Genomic DNA, 19,208 nt, shown 5'->3' with positions numbered 1-19,208 from the left:
AATAAAAAGGATCCCAAGGCTTTGAGCATCAGTGGATAGGAGGGCCTAAGGGAATAAAATCCTGGTCTAAGCGGCTAAACCAAGCTGTCCCTAACCATGTGCTTGTGGCGTGAAGGTGTCAAGTGAAAACTTGAGACTGAGCGGTTAAAGTCAAGGTCCAAAGCAAAAAAAGAGTGTGCTTAAGAACCCTGGACACCTCTAATTGGGAACTTTAGCAAAGCTGAGTCACAATCTGAAAAGGTTCACCCAATTATGTGTCTGTGGCATTTATGTATCCGGTGGTAATACTGGAAAACAAAGTGCTTAGGGCCACGGCCAAGACTCATAAAATAGTTGTGTTCAAGAATCATCATACTGAACTAGGAGAGTCAATAACACTATCTGAACTCTGAGTTCCTATAGAAGCCAATCATTCTGAACTTCAATGGATAAAGTGAGATGCCAAAACTATTCAAGAGGCAAAAAGCTACAAGTCCCGCTCATCTGATTGGAGCTATGTTTCATTGATAGTTTGGAATTTATAGTATATTCTCTTCTTTTTATCCTATTTGATTTTCAGTTGCTTGGGGACAAGCAACAATTTAAGTTTGGTGTTGTGATGAGCGGATAATTTATACGCTTTTTGGCATTGTTTTTAGTATGTTTTTAGTAGAATCTAGTTACTTTTAGGGATGTTTTTATTAGTTTTTATGTTAAATTCACATTTCTGGACTTTACTATGAGTTTGTGTATTTTTCTGTGATTTTAGGTATTTTCTGGCTGAAATCGAGGGACTTGAGCAAAAATCAGATTCAGAGGTTGAAGAAGGACTGCTGATGCTGTTGGATTCTGACCTCCCTGCACTCAAAGTGGATTTTCTGGAACTACAGAACTCAAAATGGCGCGCTTCCAATTGCGTTGGAAAGTAGACATCAGGGGCTTTCCAGCAATATATAATAATTTATACTTTGGCCGAGTTTAGATGACGTAAAAGGGCGTTGAACGCCAGTTCTACGCTGCTGTCTGGAGTTAAACGCCAGAAACACGTCACAAGCCAGAGTTGAACGCCAGAAATACGTTACAAACTGGCGTTCAACTCCAAGAATGACCTCTACACGTGTAACATTCAAGCTCAGCCCAAGCACACACCAAGTGGGCCCCGGAAGTGGATTTATGCAACAATTACTTACTTCTGTAAACCCTACGTTGAAAATAGGACTTTGGAAGATCTTGGATTGTATTTTTGATCCTGTGATCTCGTTTTGGGGGCTGGCCATTCGGCCATGCCTGGACCTTTCACTTATGTATTTTCAACGCTAGAGTTTCTACACTCCATAGATTAAGGTGTGGAGCTTTGCTGTTCCTCAAAGATTAATGCAAAGTACTACTACTTTTCTATTCAATTCAACTTATTTCGCTTCTAAGATATTCATTCACACTTCAACCTGAATGTGATGAACGTGACAATCATCATCATTCCCTATGAACGCGTGCCTGACAACCACTTCCGTTCTACCTGAGATTGAATGAGTATCTCTTGGATCTCTTAATCAGAATCTTCGTGGTATAAGCTAGATTGATGGCGGCATTCATGAGAGTCCGGAAAGTCTAAACCTTGTCTGTGGTATTCTGAGTAGGACTCTGGGATTGAATGACTGTGACGAACTTTAAACTCGCGAGTGCTGGGCGTAGTGACAGACGCAAAAGGAGGGTGAATCCTATTCCAGTATGATCGAGAACCTCAGATGATTTGCCGTGCTGTGACAGAGCATTTGGACCATTTTCATAAGAGGATGGATTGCATCCATTGGCAAGGGTGATGCCTCCAGACGATTAACCATGCAGTGACAGCGCATCGGACCATTTTCCAGAGAGGATAAAAAGTAGCCATTGACAACGGTGATGTCCTTACATAAAGCCAGCCATGGAAAGAAGTAGGATTGATTGGATGAAGACAGCAGGAAAGCAGAGGTTCAGAGGAACGAAAACATCTCTATGCGCTTATCTGAAATTCTCACCAATGATTTACATAAGTATTTCTATCCTTATTTTATTATTTATTTTCGAAAACTCCATAACTATTTTATATCCGCCTGACTGAGATTTACAAGGTGACCATAGCTTGCGTCATACCAACAATCTCCGTGGGATCGACCCTTACTCACGTAAGCTTTATTACTTGGACGACCCAGTGCACTTGCTGGTTAGTTGTATCGAAGTTGTGAATGAAAAACAATTTATTAAGACGTGCGTACAGAGTTTCTTGCGCCGTTACCTGAGATCACAATTTCGTGCACCAACTCTCTTTTTAGATTCTCTTCTGTATTGCTTGGGAGAGTACTAGGAGGGAGTTCAGTAACTCTTTAACTCAGCTGACCCACTTGTACCTCCAAATTTCTAATGGAGGACCTTGCTTCAGTCATGAAGTTGAGAGTGGTCTTAGATAGATCAGAAACTACAGTTGCTAAGTTAGAGTGGCTCTACTTAGAATTCTCTGTCTATTGCTGAGAAGATGATGGAAAAGGTTTGCTATTGCCAAACCTGTTTCTTCCACCATTATTATTATTGAAGCCTTGATTAGGCTTCTATTGATCCTTCCATGAGAGATTAGGATGATTCCTCCATGAAGGATTGTAAGTGTTTCTATAGGATTCTCCCATGTAATTCACCTCCTCCATTGCAGGATTCTCAGGGTCATAAGCTTCTTCTTCAGAGGAAGCTTCCTTAGTACTGCCTGATGCAGCTTGCATTCCAGACAGACTCTGAGAAATCATATTGACTTGCTGAGTCAATTTTGTTCTGAGCCAATATGACATTCAGAGTATCACTCTCCAGAACTCTTTTCTTCTGAGTTATCCCATTATTCACAGGATTCTTTTTAGAAGTATACATGAACTGGTTATTTGTAACTATTTTAGTGAGTTCCTGGGCTTCTGCAGTCGTCTTCTTCAGATGAAGAGATCCACTAGCAGAGTGATCCAATGACATCTTAGACAGTTCAGACAGACCATCATATAATATACATATGATGCTCCATTCTGAAAACATGTCAGAAGGACACCTTTTGATCAATTGCTTGTATCTTTCCCAAGCATCATAGAGGGATTCACCTTCCTTCTGTCTGAAGGTTTGGACTTTCACTCTAGGCTTACTCAACTTTTGAGGTGGAAAGAATTTGGCCAAGAAAGCATTGACCAACTTTTCCCAAGAGTTTAGGCTATCTTTAGGTTGTGAGTCCAACCATGTCCTAGCTCTGTCTCTTACAGCAAAGGGAAAAAGCATAAGTCTGTAGACCTCAAGATTAACCCTATTGGTCTTAATAGTGTCACAGATTTGCAAGAATTCAGCTAAGAACTGATGAGGATCTTCCAATGGAAGTCCATGAAACTTGTAATTCTGCTGCATCAGAGAAACTAATTGAGGCTTGAGCTCAAAGTTGTTTGCTCCAATTGCAGGAATTGAGATGCTCCTTCCACAGAAGTCAGAAGAGGGTGTAATAAAGTCACCAAGTATCTTCCTTGCATCTCTACCATTGTTGTTGGGTTTGGACATCTCTTCTTCTTTTACGAAAAATTCTGTCAAGTTTTCTCCAGAGTGTTGTGCTTTAGCTTCTTTTAGCTTCCTCTTTAGAGTCCTTTCAGGTTCCAGATCAGCTTCAATAAGAATGTTCTTATCCTTTCTCCTGCTCTTATGAAAAAGAAGAGAACAGAGAAGAATAGGAATTCTCTATGTCACAATATAGAGATTCCTTTATGTGAGTAGAAGAATAGAAGAGTAGAATGAAGAAGGGCGGAGATGAAGAATTCGAACACAGAGAGGGAGAGAGGGTTCGAATTATAAGAAGAAGAGAAGTGTTAGTAAATAAATAATTAAATAGAAAGAGATGAGAGAGAGAAAATTCGAATTTTAAATTAAAATAAAAGAAAAATATTTTTGTTTTTATTTTAATTATTAGTTATAATTCGAAATTTAAGATAGAAAATAAATTAAAATTAGAAAAATTTTTTTGAAAAAGTGGTTAGTGATTTTCGAAAATTGGAGAGAGAAAAGTAATTAGGTGGTTTTAAAAAAGATATGATTGAAATAGAAAACTTTTAAAATCAAACAAAAAGTTAAGTAGTTAATTGAAAAAGATTTGAAAATCAATTTTGAAAAGATAAGAAGTTGGAAAAGATTTTGAAATTAAGTTTTGAAAAAGATATGATTGAAAAAAGATTTGAAAAGGAAATTAAAAAGATTTGATTTTGAAAATTAAAGTTGATTACTTGACTAACAAGAAACTAAAAGATATGATTTTAGAATTTAAAGATTGATCCTTTCTTAATAGGCAAGTAACAACTTGAAATTTTTGAATCAAAACATTAAATGTTAGCATTAATTTCGAAAATATGAAATAAAAATAAGAAAAAGATTTTGAAAATCAAATTTTTAGAATTTTCGAAAATATTGAAAAAAATAAAAAAGATTTGATTTTTGAAAAAGATTTTAAAAATATGGAATTTTTAAATTGAAAATTTGACTTGACTAATAAGAAACAATTAAATTTTAAAACTTTACGACTAAATCAATCTAAAATTTCGAAAATTATGAGCAAAATAAGGGAAAGATATTTTTTTATTTTTGAATTTTTAATGAGGAGAGAGAAAAACAAAAAAATGATGTAAAACACAAGAAATTAAGATCAAAACTAATAATGCATGCAAGAACACTTTGAAGATCATGATGAACATCAAGAACTTATTTTTGAAAATTTTTAAGAAAAAAAAACATGCAAGACACCAAACTTAAAAATTTTTAAACTTTAGACACTAATAATTCAAGAATGCATATGAAAAACAAGAAAAGACACCAAACAAGAAAATGCAAAGATCAAATAAAGAAATTCATCAAGAACAACTTGAAGATCATGAAGAACAATTCCATGCATGGATTTTCGAAAACTTTAAAGAAAATTAAAAATATGCAATTGACACCAAACTTAAAATTTGACACTAGACTCAAACAAAAAACATAAATTTTTGGTTTTTATGGTTTTATTAATTTTTTTGTATTTTTCGAAAGTTATCTGGAAAAAAGAAAAATAAGGATTTCAAAATTTTATAAGAATTCCAAGAATCATGCAATATTAGTCTAAACCTTTAGTCTAAAAAGATTAGACATGGCTAGCCAAGCTTCAGCAGGATATTACATACAACAGCTAAATTGATGAGAAAGACAAAGAAGCTCTTCTAAGGATAAGTGAAACATCGGTCCAAAAGATTAGACATGGCTTAACAGCCAGCCAGGATTCAACATATCTCATGAAACTCTAGAATTCATTCTTAAAAATTCTGAAGAACATATATTTTTATTATTATTAAAATTTTTTTTGAAATTTTTTCGAAAATAAAAAGAATAAAAACAAAAAGCTTAAAATTAAAATAAAATTACCTAACCTGAGCAACAAGATGAACCGTCAGTTGTCCAAACTCGAACAATCCTCGGCAACGGCTCCAAAAACTTTGTGCACAAAATTGTGATCTCAACTGCGCCAACAACTTGGTACGCACGATCGTAATCTCAACTATTTTTCACAACTCCGCACAACTAACCAGCAAGTACATTGGGTCATCCAAGTAATAAACCTTACGTGAGTAAGGGTCGATTGATAAACCCCGATTTTGTGATTTATCTTGTGCTTATTTTGGGGGATTTTGTCACTTTTTCTCGCATTTATTCAATGAAATAGCATGGTTTTGTAATTCTCCCTTGAATTTTGCTTAAGTGTAAAAACATGCTTTTTAGGCCCTAAATTGGTGATTTTAATTCACTTTAATTCCATTCTATGCTTTGATGTGTTTGATGAGTGATTTCAGGTCCGTAAGGCAAGTATTGGATGGAAGAAATGAGGAGAAAAGCATACAAAAAGGGAGAATGCATGGAGAAACAAAGATTGGAAATGCACCAAAGGACGCGCACGCGCACCAGTCACGCACGCGCAAAAGTGATTTCGCCTATGGACGCGCTCGCATACATGCCGCGTCTGCGCGGGTTGAGAATTTGCCAGCGACGCACGCGTGCACATGGCGCGTACGCGCCGATACTCTCACGTGGCCCACTTGAAGGCTGCTGGGGGCGATTTCTGAGCTGTCCAGGCCCAAATCCAACTTGTTTCTGAGTGTATTTCATGCAGAATTGAAGTCCAAGCAAAGGGGGAGCAATTAGTTTAGCCAACATGAGCCTTTAGTTAGTTTTCTAGAGAGAGAAGCTCCCTCTTCTCTCTAGAATTAGGTTAGGATTAGGTTAGAATATTTTAATTTCATGTTCAATTACTTAATCTCATCTTGTTTCTTCCATAATTTCTCATTTGTACACCTTGATCCTCTTAGTTTTTATGCTAGTTTCTTAATTTGCTCTCGTTTGTGATGATGACTCATGTTGGATTTATTCACATTTAATGCAATTTTGATGTTGATGTTTCTTTAATTGATGAATTGAGTTGTGACCTCACTTTTCTTGCAATTAATAGTGGTAGATTTTAGTATCTTTGCAATTTATGATGTCAACTTTTATTGCACTCTAAGTGTTCGATGAAATGCTATCTTTAGTTCTTGAGTAGTTTTATCAACTCTTGGTCTAGGCAAAGGGACTCGAGTGATCTTGAGTTTTTGGATACAATGGATTTGGTAGTTTGAGAACCCCGTGTGATCAATTTGAAGCTCATTGACGCTAATCCACTACTAAGCCAATTGATAGGGAGGTTAGGACTTATGGGTGGATGTGATTAGGCCTATTTGACATACTTCCAGTCTAGGAGTAAATGTTACGTACTTAAGGCTTCGAGAAGTAGACTTAATGGGTTGGCCTCTCATAATTGTCAATAATTGGTGTTAACTAGGATTGTGATCTCAAGTATCCAAGTCTTAGCCAAGATTTATTTATTTTGCTTTCTTTACTTACTTGCTCAATTTACTTTCTTGGCATCTCATAAACAAAACCCCCTTTTTACCCCATCATAGCCAATACGCATGCACTCCATTGGTTCCTAGGGAGACGACCCGGAGTCCAAATACTCTGGTTAATTCTTATTGGGGTTTGTACTTGTAACGAAACCACAATTTTAATTTGATGCGAGAGTTGTTTGTTGGTTTGGAGCTATGCTTACAACAAAATTCTTCTTTCTATAAGAGAAATTGCTTACCGACAAAGAATTCGCTTATCAAATTAATGGCGCCGTTGCCGGGAACCCAATGGTGCTATATTATTGGCTATTGTACATATTGTGAATAGCTTGAACTTTGGTTTGTTTGCCAGTTTTTACTAGTTAGGATTTTATCTTCTTTATTTCTTATTGCCCTTTTGTCTTTATTTTCTATTTCATTATGAATTCTCATCCTTTTTGGCTATGAGTGTAGTTCAAACTATGTTGTAGAAAATGGAAGCTCCAATGAGGATATGCAATCAGGGATTTGGGAATCAAGGATGGGAGGAACCTCAAGCTTATGAACAACCTTCATGGCAACAACCTCCTACGAACTCCTATGGGTATAATTCTGATCCTAACGTACGCCAGTCCAATGTGTGTGATGACCCTTGTTGTGGTTGTCAACCACAATCGTCATATGCATGTGACCCCATTCCTCAATATAGCCACACATCATACTCACAAGCCTCACACCACCATTCCACTCTACATGACCATAACTCATGCATACCATATCAACCACCGTTCGAATCACATATGGAACGACCACCATCCCAATACCAATGTCCCCAAGAACCACAATTCCCACATACACCACCTCAAGAACTCCACCAACATGAACCACCTTCCGATTACAACAATCTTCCCTTAACCGAGGAACCCTCTCTTCCACCACCACCTCCCGACGAAGCTTTCATATCAGAACTGAGAGACCTTGAATCTTGCATCTTAAGGCGGCAAGAGGAGGATGAAACCAAGTTTAAGGAGCTAAGAGTAAAGATAGCTAGCATGGTAGAAGCCGTGAATCACTTAACGTCTCACCTAAGTTCATGCACTTTAAGTACCCCATTGTTGAATGTGGAGAAACAATCAAAGAGCTTAGTGAGAGTATGAACTTAAAGCTCCATGGTGAGGAAGGAGAATTGAAGCAAGAAGGATGACAAGGGGAGAAGATAGAGATTAGCAAACAAAAGGAAGTAGTGGATGGATGTTTGGGATACGTTGAGCACATAAAGGAATCTCGAATTGAAGAACCCTCTTCCAAGAAGCTTGAAGGGGATGTCGAAGAAAAGAGTAATGTTGCAGAAGTAAATAGAGAGTCGAAGGAAGTTGATCAAGAAGTAGGTTCCATCATTAGTGATTTTTTACCCATGTTGATCAACCCCCTTGACGATCTTGTTGAACCCTTCCCCAGTGGATTAGAAAGCAAGGTTGAGGAAGACCTGAAACCTCCAAGGCCTACTGAAGATGAAGAACTGGGAGAAGTATTCCAAGCAACAAGCGCTCCTATCTATGATGATTTCGAATCAACATATGAACCGTCCGAGTTTGAAGAGTCCTTCCCCAAAATGTCTAGATTCGATGATGAGGTAGATTTTACTTTACCTCCTATCTATGACGAGAGTGATAGGGAAGAAATAGAAGAAATTAGTAAAGAAGGATGTGAACTTGAGGAAGCTCGGCATGAGGAGGAACTTGAAGAACCTCGCCAAGTAGTGAAAACCTTTAGAAGAGGATGGACAGGAGTAGAGCATGCTTTATCAAGATCTTTGGGAACTCCCCCACCTAGTTCGTTATCCAATCCTCCGCTTGAGTGGGTAAAACTTCTAACTCTCGGCTTCACTATCCCACTTGAGTATGGTTTGCTTGAAATGGATGGCCAACTTAGGGTGCTTTGTGGAATTAAGCGAAAGAGGAGGATGTTTGGTGGTTGGCGTTCTAAATCTAGGCTCATTATGGTGGGAAGCTCGAAATTGGAGAGCATGGGTTGGTGTAATGCTCGATTAATTAGGTCTAGGAGAGTAGTTTGGTGCTTCCATGAGAATTTTGTTTTCTCGTCGCCCGAACAAAGTCAAGGCAATCAACTACAAGATGTGTGCGAGGACAAGATATGGGATCCTGGATTATCTTACGATAGTCAATCTCGGGAGCTCACGTCTTGGAAAGGACCTCACCAAAGCTTAATGAAGAAGGTTGGAACTTCTGACAACCAATTGAAGGACAAGCACTCTTGGAGGTTGAAGGATGGATACAAGTACAAGCCACCTTGACAAGGAGCCTCCCAATGTCCAACTTAAGGACTTAAACTAAAAGTGCTTGGTGGGAGACACCCCACCATGGTAAACTCTTTCCATTCTCTTGTAGATATAATGAATGAATGAATTGGGTTCCATTGTATATAGTTTCTTTACTTCTTGGTATATTTCCATTTGCTTGCTAAGGTGTTTATACATTCTATGCCTTAATAACGGATAAATCTTTGAATTGAGTTTTTGCTTGAATTGCAAGTTTTCTCAAGTTATTTGAAGAATCCCCTATGATTCAAAATACGCTTAATCTTGCATCTTAGCTAGTTTAGAGTTTCAGAGAAGAATGGGAAAGTTATGAGCTCTTTTTGACGCTCATTAAAAAAAAACCAACCTACGCGCAAGCGCAAGGCGCGCGCGCGCGTAGGATGCTCGTTTCGACTAGCTGGGCCAAGGACCAGAGAGTTGTGCCACTTTTGGGCTAACTCTGTGTCTCAATCCACGCGGACGCACGCTGTACGTGTCCGCGCCACTCCCTGTTTCTTCATACACGCGTTAGCGTACTTCACGCCTCCACGCCCATTCCATAAGCTCATACCATCCACGCGAACACGCACGGTGCGCGCCCACGTCGATGCGTTTTAGCATCACCCAGGCCAAAGGACCCGAGAGTTGTGCCAACTCTGGGCCTCTTTTGTGCCTCTGGCCCAGCATACCCGCGCGAATGCGCACTGTACGCGTCCGCGCCAACTATTAACTCGTCCATATACGCGTAGGCGCGTATGGCGCCTTCGCGCCATGTCCCTATTTCTATCACCCACGTGGATGCGCACGGTGCACGCTCGCATGGATTTAAAAACCCCATTTAACCAGAGACGCAAAGCCCTAGCGCATTCGCGCAACACACCTTTCGTCCCCAACGTTCCATTTCTTTTCCACCACCACCTCCCTCCTCTGTTCAGCAACCAGCGGCTGCCCTCTGGCGAGCGACCACGACCATCGCCGCCATCACCGCGCAACCTCCACTCTCTCACTCTCTCTCACTCCACTCGACCCCTCTCTGCCTCAGCTCCCTCTCTCGAGGCCAGCCTCAACGCCGCCTCAGTGCCACCGCGACCACCATTGTCGCCGGTACGAGCTCCACAGCCACGCCAAACCACCACTCCACTTCGCCTTCATTTCATTTACCCCGTTTAGTTTATGCACCCCAGGTTTCTGTTTCCCTGTTCTACTTCTTTTTACTGCTTATTGTAATTCCATTAGTGTAGTTAGAATTAGTTTAGTTAGTTAGTTTAGTTTGATTTAGGTGGTTAGCGAATCTGGGCTAAGTAGTGGATTCAGGCATTGTTTGAATTTCTGTTGCTGTGCGAAATTGCTCTGTTTTGCTGCTGATGAGCGGATAATTTATACGCTTTTTGGCATTGTTTTTAGTATGTTTTTAGTAGAATCTAGTTACTTTTAGGGATGTTTTCATTAGTTTTTATGTTAAATTCACATTTCTGGACTTTACTATGAGTTTGTGTGTTTTTCTGTGATTTCAGGTATTTTCTGGCTGAAATTGAGGGACTTGAGCAAAAATCAGATTCAGAGGTTGAAGAAGGACCGCTGATGCTGTTGGATTCTGACCTCCCTGCACTCAAAGTGGATTTTCTGGAGCTACGGAACTCGAAATGGCGCGCTTCCAATTGCGTTGGAAAGTAGACATCCAGGGCTTTCCAGAAATGTATAATAGTCCATACTTGGCCCAGGTTTAGACGACGCAAACTGGCGTTCAACGCCAGCTCTCTGCCCAATTCTGGAGTTCAGCGCCAGAAATGGATCAAAAACCAGAGTTGAACGCCAGAAATGGATCAAAACCTGGCGTTCAACTCCACAAATGGCCTCTGCACGTGGAAAGTTAAAGCTCAGCCCAAGCACACACCAAGTGGGCCCCGGAAGTGGATTTATGCATCAATTACTTACTTTTGTAAACCCTAGTAGCTAGTTTATTATAAATAGGACATTTCACTATTATCTTTGGAACCATCTTTGAATCTTTTGATCATTTTTAGATCTCTAGACCTCCATGGGAGGCTGGCCATTCGGCCATGCTTACCCTCTATTCACTTATGTATTTTCAAAGGTAGAGTTTCTACACTCTATAGATTAAGGTGTGGAGCTCTGCTGTTCCTCAAAGATTAATGCAAAGTACTACTGTTTTCTATTCAATTCATCTTATTTCAATTCTAAGATATTCATTCACACTTCAATCTGAATGTGATGAACGTGACAATCATCATCATTCCTTATGAACGCGTGCCTGACAACCACTTCCGTTCTACCTTCGACTGAATGAGTATCTCTTAGATCTCTTAATCAGAATCTTCGTGGTGTAAGCTAGAATGATGGCGGCATTCAAGAGAATCCGGAAGGTCTAAACCTTGTCTGTGGTATTCCGAGTAGGATTCAATGATTGAATGACTGTGATGAGCTTCAAACTCGCGATTGCTGGGCGTAGTGACAAACGCAAAAGGATAGTAAATCCTATTCCAGCATGATCGAGAACCGACAGATGAATAGCCGTGCCGTGACAGGGTGCGTTGATCATTTTCACTGAGAGGATAAGATGAAACCATTGACAAGGGTGATGCCTCCAGACGATTAGCCGTGCCGTGACAGGGCATTTGGATCATTTTCCCGAGAGAAGACCGAAAGTAGCCATTGACAATGGTGATGTATCACATAAAGCCAGCCATGGAAAGGAGTAAGACTGATTGGATGAAGATAGCAGGAAAGCAGAGGTTCAGAGGAACGAAAGCATCTCTATTCGCTTATCTGAAATTCTCACCAGTGATTTACATAAGTATTTCTATCCCTATTTTATTAATTATTTTCGAAAACCCCATTACTATTTTATATCCGCCTGACTGAGATTTACAAGGTGACCATAGCTTGCTTCATACCAACAATCTCTGTGGGATTCGACCCTTACTCACGTAAGGTATTACTTGGACGACCCAGTGCACTTGCTAGTTAGTTGTGCGAAGTTGTGAACCATGGTATTGGCATCATGTTTTTGGCGCTATTACCAGGAAAAGAAAGAGCGATGAATTTTACATAATCAAAGTGTAGTCACAATTTCTGCGCACCAAGTTTTTGGCGCCGTTGCCGGGGATTGTTCGAGTTTGGACAACTGACGGTTCATCTTGTTGCTCAGATTAGGTAATTTTCTTTTTGTTTTCTTTTCAAAAATTTTTCAAAAATATTTCAAATTTTCTCACATGTTTTCGAAAAAAAAATGTCTTCAAAAATATATTTTTCTTCAGAATTTTTAAGAATGAATTCTAGTGTTTCATGAAGCATGTGAAGCCTGGCTGGCTGTAAAGCCATGTCTAAATTCATTTGGACTGAGGCTTGCAATTTGTTATCAAGAGCAAGCTAGTTGTTGCTAATCCACCTGCTGCTGTTCCTGATTTACATGCTGAAGCTTGGCTGGCCATTGCCCATGTCTAGTGTTTTGGACCGGAGCTTTCATTGAAAGCTTGACTGGCTAGTGAGTCATGTCTAATTCCTGGACTGAAGCTTTAGACTAACATGGCAAGATTCCTGGAATTCATAATAAAAATTTTGGAATCCTTATTTTCCTTTTTCAATTAATTTCGAAAAATCTAAAAAAAAATTAGAAAATCATAAAAATCAAAAATATTTTTCTGTTTCTTGTTTGAGTCTTAAGTCATGTTATAAGTTGTGTCAATTGCATGTGCATCTTGCATTTTTCGAAAATTCATGCATTCATAGTGTTCTCCATGATCTTCAAGTTGTTCTTGGTAAGTCTTCTTGTTTGATCTTTGCATTTGCATGTTTTGTTTCTTTTCTTGTTTCTCATATGCATTCTTGAATTCTTAGTGGCTAAGCATTAAAGAATTCTAAGTTTGATGTCTTGCATGTTTTCTTTGCATTAAAAATTTTTCAAAATTATGTTCTTGATGTTCATCATGATCTTCATAGTGTTCTTGGTGTTCATCTTGACATTCATAGCATTCTTGCATGCATCACATGTTTTGATCTAAAAATTTCATGCATTGCATCATTTTACTTGTTTTTCTCTCTCATCATAAAAATTCAAAAATAAAAAAAAAATATCTTCCCCTTTTTCTCTCATCAAATTCGAAAATTTGGATTGACTTTTTCAAAAATTTTAAAAATCAAGTTGTTTCTTATTAGTCAAATCAAATTTTCAATTTGAAAATCTTATCCTTTTCAAAATCTTTTTCAAAAATCAAATCTTTTTCAAATTTCTTAGTTATTTTCGAAAATTCCAAAAATATTTTTCAAAAATCTTTTCCTTATTTTTATATCAAATTTTCGAAATTAACAATAACAATTAATGTTTTGATTCAAAAATTTCAAGTTTGTTACTTGCTTGTTAAGAAAGATTCAAACTTTAAGTTCTAGAATCATATCTTGTGATTTCTTGTGAATCAAGTCATTAATTGTGATTTTAAAAATCAAATCTTTTTCAAAAACTAATTTCAATCATATCTTTTCAAAAATATCTTCTTATCTTACCTTTTTCAAAAAAAAAAGTGATTTCAAAAATATCTTTTCTAACTTCCTAACTTCTTATTTTTTCAAAATTTGTTTCAACTAACTAACTAACTTTTTGTTTGTTTCTTATCTTTTTCAAAACTACCTAACTAACTCTCTCTCTCTCTCTCATTTTCGAAAATATCTTCCCCCTTTTTCAAAAATTTCTTTTTTATTATTTTAATTTTTTATTTTTATTTTCGAAAAACCACTAACCTTTTTCAAAAACTATTTTCAAAAATCAACTAACTCTTTTTCAAAATTATTTTCGAAATTTTCCCTCTCTCATCTTATTCTATTTATTTATTCATCTACTAACATCTCTCCCTCACCCACCAAAAATCCGAACCCTCTCTCTCTCTTTCTGAGTTCAGATTTTTCTCTTCTTCTTTTCTTCTACTAACAATAAGGAACCTCTTTACTGTGACATAGAGGATTCCTCTTCTTTTCTTTTTTTCTCTCCTCTTTCTTATGAGCAGGGACATAGAAAAAGGCATTCTTGTTGAAGCTAATCCAGAACCTGAAAGGACTCTGAAGAGGAAATTAAGAGAAATTAAATTACAACAATCCAGAGACAACTTGATTGAAAATTTCGAACAAGTAAAGGAGATGGCAGCCGAACCCAACAACAATGCAAGGAGAATGCTTGGTGACTTTACTGCACCAAATTCTAATTTACATGGAAGAAGCATCTCCATTCCTGCCATTGGAGCAAACAAATTTGAGCTGAAACCTCAATTAGTTTCTCTGATGCAGCAAAACTGTAAGTTTCATGGACTTCCATCTGAAGATCCTTTTCAGTTCTTAACTGAATTCTTGCAGATATGTGATACTGTTAAGACTAATGGAGTAGATCCTAAAGTCTATAGGGTCATGCTTTTCCCTTTTGCTGTAAGAGACAGAGCTAGAGTATGATTGGACTCTCAACCTAAGGATAGCCTGAACTCTTGGGATAAGCTGGTCAAGGCTTTCCTAGCCAAGTTCTTTCCTCCTCAAAAGCCGAGCAAGCTTAGAGTGGATGTTCAAACCTTCAAACAGAAAGAAGGTGAATCCCTCTATGAAGCTTGGGAGAGATACAAAGGACTGACCAAAAAGTGTCCTTCTGACATGCTTTCAGAATGGACCATCCTGGATATATTCTATGATGGTCTGTCTGAGTTATCTAAGATGTCATTGGATACCTCTGCAGGTGGATCCATTCACCTAAAGAAAACGCCTGCAGAAGCTCAAGAACTCATTGACATGGTTGCAAATAACCAGTTCATGTACTCTTCTGAAAGGAATTCTGTGAATAATGGGACGCCTATGAAGAAGGGAGTTCTTGAAATTGATACTCTGAATGCCATATTGGCTCAGAACAAAATATTGACTCAGCAAGTCAATATGATTTCTCAGAGTCTGAATGGAATGCAAGCTGCATCCAACAGTACTCAAGAGGCTTCTTATGCAGAAGAAGCTTATGATCCTAAAAACCCTGCAATGGTAGAGGTGAATTACTTAGGTGAACCTTTTGGAAACACCTATAACCCATCATGGAGAAATCATCCAAATTTCTCATGGAAGGATCAAAAGCCTCAACAAGGCTTTAGTAATGGTGGAAGAAACAGGTTTAACAATAATAAACCTTTTCCATCATCCACTCAGCAACAGACAGAGAACTCTGAACAAAATACTTCTAAATTAGCAAACTTAGTCTCTGATCTATCTAAGGCCACTGTAAGTTTCATGAATGAAACAAGGTCTTCCATTAGAAATTTGGAAGCACAAGTGGGCCAGCTCAGTAAAAGGATCACTGAAATCCCTCCCAGTACTCTCCCAAGCAATACAGAAGAGAATCCAAAAGGAGAGTGCAAGGCCATTGACATAAGCAAAATGGCCGAACCCAAAGAGGGAGAGGAGGACGTGAATCCCAAGGAGGAAGACCTCCTGGGACGTCCAGTGATCAATAAGGAGCTTCCCTCTGAGGAACCAAGGGACTCTGAGGCTCATCTAGAGACCATAGAGATTCCATTGAACCTCCTTATGCCATTCATGAGCTCTGATGAGTATTCATCTTCTGAAGAAAATGAGGATGTTACTGAAGAGCAAACTGCCAAGTTTCTTGGTGCAATCATGAAGCTGAATGCCAAATTATTTGGTATTGAAACTTGGGAAGATGAACATCCCTTGTTCACCAATGAACTAAGTGATCTGGATCAACTGACATTGCCTCAGAAGAGACAGGATCCTGGAAAGTTCATAATACCTTGTACCATAGGCACCATGATCTTTAAGGCTCTGTGTGACCTCGGTTCAGGAATAAACCTCATGCCACTCTCTGTAATAGAGAAACTGGGAATCTATGGGGTGCAAGCTGCTAAAATCTCATTAGAGATAGCAGACAATTCAAGAAAATAGGCTTATGGACAAGTAGAGGACGTGTTAGTAAAGGTTGAAGGCCTTTACATCCCTGCTGATTTCATAGTCCTGGATACTGGAAAGGAAGAGGATGAATCCATCATCCTAGGAAGACCTTTCCTGGCCACAGCAAGAGCTGTGATTGATGTGGACAGAGGAGAATTGATCCTTCAAGTAAATGAGGACAACCTTGTGTTTACAACTCAAGGATCTCTCTCTGCATCCATGGAGAGGAAGCATAAAAAGCTTCTCTCAAAGCAGAGTCAACCAAAGCCCCCACAGTCAAACTCTAAGTTTGGTGTTGGGAGGCCACAACCAAACTCTAAGTTTGGTGTTGAACTCCCATATCCAAACTCTAAGTTTGGTGTTGGAGAGTCTCAACAATGCTCTGAACATTTATGAGGCTCTATGAGAGCCCACTGTCAAGCTATTGACATTAAAGAAGCGCTTGTTGGGAGGCAACCCAATTTTTATTTATCTAACAATATTTTTCTTAGTTATATGTCTTTATAGTTCATGATCATGTGGATTCACAAAATGAATATAAAAATTGAAAACGGAATAAAATACAGTAGAAGAAAAATCACACCCCGGAGGAGCATCTGCCTGGCGTTCAACGCCAGAACAGAGCATGGTTCTGGCGTTCAACGCCAGAAATGGCCAACAAATGGGCGTTGAACGCCCAAAATGGGCACCAACCTGGCGCTGAACGCCCAGAGTTGTGTGCAAGGGCATTTTACATGCCTAATGGGTGCAGGGATGTAAATCCTTGACACCTCCGGATCTGTGGACCCCACAGGATCATCTCAGGATCTGTGGACCCCACAGGATCCCCACCTACCTCCACTCACTTCTTCTCACCCCTCTTTCACACAATCCCATAAACACTCTTCCCCAAACCTCTTCACCAATCACCTCAATCTCTCTTCCCCATCACCTCTTCACCACTCACATCCATCCACTCTTCCCCATAAACCTACCTCATAAACTCCACCTACCTTCAAAATTCAAAACCAATTTCCCACCCAAACCCACCCATATGGCCGAAACCTTCCCCCACCTCCCTCCCCTATATATAGCCCTCCATTCTTCCTCATTTTCACGCAACACAACCCTCTCCTCTCTACTTGGCCGAAACACATTTCACCCCTCTTCTCCATATTTTCTTCTTCTTCTTCATCTATTCTTTCTTTTATTGCTCGAGGGCGAGCAATATTCTAAGTTTGGTGTGGTAAAAGCATAAGCTTTTTGTTTTTCCATTACCATTAATGGCACCTAAGACCAGAGAATCCTCTAGAAAGGGAAAAGGGAAGACAAAAACTTCCACCTCCGAGTCATGGGAGATGGAAAGGTTCATCTCCAAAGCCCATCAAGACCACTTCTATGATGTTGTGGCCAAGAAGAAGGTGATCCCTGAGGTCCCTTTCAAACTCAAAAGAAATGAGTATCCGGAAATCCGACATGAAATTCAAAGAAGAGGTTGGGAAGTTCTAACAAATCCCATCCAACAAGTCGGCATCCTAATGGTTCAAGAGTTCTATGCCAATGCATGGATCACCAAGAACCATGATCAAAGTAAGAACCCGGATCCAAAGAACTATGTTACAATGGTTCGGGGGAAATACTTAGATTTTAGTCCGGAAAATGTGAGGTTGGCGTTTAACTTGCCTATGATGCAAGGAGATGCACGCCCCTACACTAGAAGGGTCAACTTTAATCAAAGGTTGGACTAAGTCCTTATGGACATATGTGTGGAAGGAGCTCAATGGAAGATTGACTCCAAAGGCAAGCCGGTTCAACTAAGAAGTTTATACCTCAAGCCTGTGGCTAGAGGATGGTTGGAGTTCATTCAATGCTCAATCATTCCCACTAGCAACCGATCTGAAGTTACTGTGAATCGGGCCATCATGATTCATAGCATCATGATTGGAGAGAAAATAGAAGTTCATGAAGTCATCTCTAATGAACTCTACAAAATAGCCGAAAAGTCATCCCCCATGGCAAGGCTAGCTTTTCCTCATCTTATCTGCCATCTATGTTACTCGGCTGGAGCTTTCATAGAAGGAGACATTCCTATTAAGGAAGAGAAGCCCATTACTAATAAAAAGATGGAGCAAGCAAGAGAGCCCATTCATGGAGCTCAAGAGGCACAGGAAGCTCATCACCATGAGATCCCGGAGATGCCTCAAATGCATTTTCCTCCACAAAACTATTGGAAGCAAATCAACACCTCCCTAGGAGAATTAAGTGCTAACATGGGACAATTAAGGGTGGAACATCAAGAGCACTCCATCATGCTCCATGAAATAAGAGAAGATCAAAAAGCAATGAGGGAGGAGAAACAAAGACAAGGAAGAGACATAGAAGAGCTCAAGGACATCATTGGTTCCTCAAGAAAGAAACGCCACCATCACTAAGATGGATTCATTCCTTGTTCTTATTTCTTCTGTTTTTTGTTTTCTATGTTATGTGCTTATCTATGTTTGTGTCTTTATTACATGATCATTAGTAGTTAGTAACTATGTCTTAAAGTTATGAATGTCCTATGAATCCATCACCTCTCTTAAATGAAAAATGTTTTAAATCAAAAGAACAAGAAGTACATGAGTTTCGAATTTATCCTTGAACTTAGTTTAATTATATTGATGTGGTGACAATGCTTCTTGTTTTCTGAATGAATGCTTGAACAGTGCATATGTCTTTTGAAGTTGTTGTTTAAGAATGTTAAATATGTTGGCTCTTGAAAGAATGATGACAAGGAGACATGTTATTTGATAATCTGAAAAATCATAAAAATGATTCTTGAAGCAAGAAAAAGCAGCAAAGAACAAAGTTTGCAGAAAAAAAAAGAGAAAAAAAAAATAGGCGAAAAAAAAATATAGAAAGAAAAAGAAAAAGCAAGCAGAAAAAGTCAGTAACCCTTAAAACCAAAAGGCAAGGGCAAATAAAAAGGATCCCATGGCTTTGAGCATCAGTGGATAGGAGGGCCTAAAGGAATAAAATCCTGGCCTAAGCGGCTAAACCAAGCTGTCCCTAACCATGTGCTTGTAGCGTGT

At 38.9% G+C, this 19,208-nt stretch overlaps 1 non-coding gene across 1 annotated transcript; it reads right to left on the bottom strand.

Annotated features, from left to right (window-relative positions):
• Positions 1 to 14,760: 14,760 nt before the first annotated feature.
• LOC112739729 (small nucleolar RNA R71) lies at positions 14,761 to 14,868 on the bottom strand. The gene has a single exon (XR_003170665.1). It is a non-coding gene; the product is annotated as a small nucleolar RNA R71 (small nucleolar RNA).
• Between the last annotated feature and the right edge of the window lie 4,340 nt (positions 14,869 to 19,208).

The sequence above is a fragment of the Arachis hypogaea genome, chromosome 13 (assembly GCF_003086295.3).
Source record: "Arachis hypogaea cultivar Tifrunner chromosome 13, arahy.Tifrunner.gnm2.J5K5, whole genome shotgun sequence".
Lineage (NCBI taxonomy): Eukaryota > Viridiplantae > Streptophyta > Magnoliopsida > Fabales > Fabaceae > Arachis > Arachis hypogaea.
This window is presented reverse-complemented; position numbering and strand designations above follow the sequence as displayed.